This window comes from Morone saxatilis, unplaced genomic scaffold, assembly GCF_004916995.1.
Source record: "Morone saxatilis isolate NCDOM2014 unplaced genomic scaffold, NCSU_SB_2.0 Contig18, whole genome shotgun sequence".
NCBI classification, from domain to species: Eukaryota; Metazoa; Chordata; class Actinopteri; family Moronidae; genus Morone; species Morone saxatilis.
In genome coordinates this window covers 1,805,642-1,807,757 of record NW_023339740.1, presented here as the reverse complement: position 1 = coordinate 1,807,757, position 2,116 = coordinate 1,805,642, and positions in this window count along the sequence as shown.

The window sequence follows — 2,116 nt, the reverse complement described above, 5'->3', positions numbered from 1 at the left end:
AATTGAATTGAATTGAATGTGTGTGTGATCTTATCTTACACTACAAGTTTTCTGCCACGCAACACCACAGCCAATGACACTAACATGCTAAATCTCCTCCTCCATTCCACAGCGAACAATGAAGAACCCCTGTGTAGTTATTTTTTCCCAACTTAGAGCTACCCTGAATTCATGCACAGTTTGAATTTCAGTGAGTGTAGGAATGAAATAGACTCACTACTCAATGACAGTTGCGATGCACAGGTTCATTTTTGAGAACCTTTGAGTTCCTCAACTTCCTCAACTTGAAGCGCTTGATCTTAAAGCTAAAGATATGGAGTCTTTTGATCCAGACAACTGTGATCACCATATTGATGATTACTTTAGGGAGTTAGATAATAATCTAGTTGACCTGCCCTATGCAACCCAGAGGGAGAAAGTAAAAAAAAACTTAAACCAGCTCAAAGGTGGTGCACAAGTTTATATGGTCTCAACCTCCCATTGTTAGAAATAACTACACCAAGCTCTGTCAAGTCTTTTGCTGCTGATGAGACCACAGCAATGGTTACAGCCTCCCTAATGAAACATTCCCAGCAAGAAAATCCAAGAGATTATTTCAAACGTTTAAAGCATGTATACTTCCTTCTAAATCCTTGTTTTTTTACGGAACCTGCGTCCATGTGTACGCACACACGTCATACCTAGGATACAGCATGGTAAACCATCAATGCCCAAGATAAGGAAGATTACACAGGTGGTTTGGGAAACTGTTGTCGCTTGCAAAACAAGCAACACAACAAATGAACCGACCAGCTTAAATGTTAAAGCGTCACACACACCTACTGCCCCAAAACACTGCCCTCACAACAGCTCAAAGGGGGGTGACAAACGGCAGTATAAGGAGACCGAGCGCAACCGCTGTGTCCGCCAACTGCATCGAGATAGGCATTCTCAAAGCAAAAACTGTAGAAAGCCATACTCGGAAATGCACTCTCAACATTATGACCAGACAGTTGACTTTTCAGATGATGACCGCAACATCTCTGATCACAGTTCAGAACATGGTCATAATGCATCAGACAGTGCGAGCACCTCTGAATGTCTCTCTGCCTCTGGCTACCAGGAGCATTACAGCCCTGAGCTGTAAAGTTAGGAAAAACTAGAACAAAAGAGTTTGCTCACAGTCATAACAACACAGTCCATCCCTGAACTGACAGTAACCTAACTTAGCATAGCATTTTCTGCAGTTCCATAGGCAAACTTGGATTTATTAGCATCCACACTAAAGTCAGTACAGTAATGCTAAATTCAGCAGTAGTCAGACAACCTACTATTAGCTGAAAAACAAACCAAATTTGGATTTGACACCACTGTTTGCAAATGCTGGATCAGCTCCTTGGTAGTATTTTTGATAAGATCACTGATGCAAACACTAGCACATGCAGACACAGTCATACGCACATCCTTATTCAACACACTCAAAAATTATTTACACCACTAACCTTTCTTTTCACTTAGGTCGCTTATTGTGTCCTTGACCATTCCCACAGTCCGAAGATGGATAACAGTAGCTTAGCTGGTAAATAATATATCAAAAGAAATCCTTGCATTCAAACTACAAACAAAGTGCACCAGAGCCCACATGGTGAACTTGGTTGTATGGTTCATACCAGAGTTACCAGAGGGGCTTTATAAAGTATATGCACTTCTACTTCAGTTTTCCCTGCTCCACACCCATTCAGTTTCTAAAATCATATCTGTCTTTAAAGGCAGATAATGTGAGAGAAAGCAAAGCTTTTGCTTCCTTATTGAGGCAGGTTAAAATAGTTCTCATTTAGCGAAACTGACAGAGTTTTGGGGGAACAGAACAACAAATGGGAAGACAACCTAAGTTACCTATAGGCGCCAGCATGTTTGTGTTCCTTTATCTCTATGTGTTAGCCTTGCAATACACAGGTGACCTCTCCATTTTTCCCTGCTTACTATGCATGCTGATTGATGACTATAAACTATGGGGCTGTCCACACGAATAAGTTTTTGTATCCGAATAAATTCTTTATCATATCGGCCTTGCGTCCAGACGGATACGGCGTTTTCGGGGTGTGAAAACGGTATCCCAGAGTGGGAAAATCCTAAA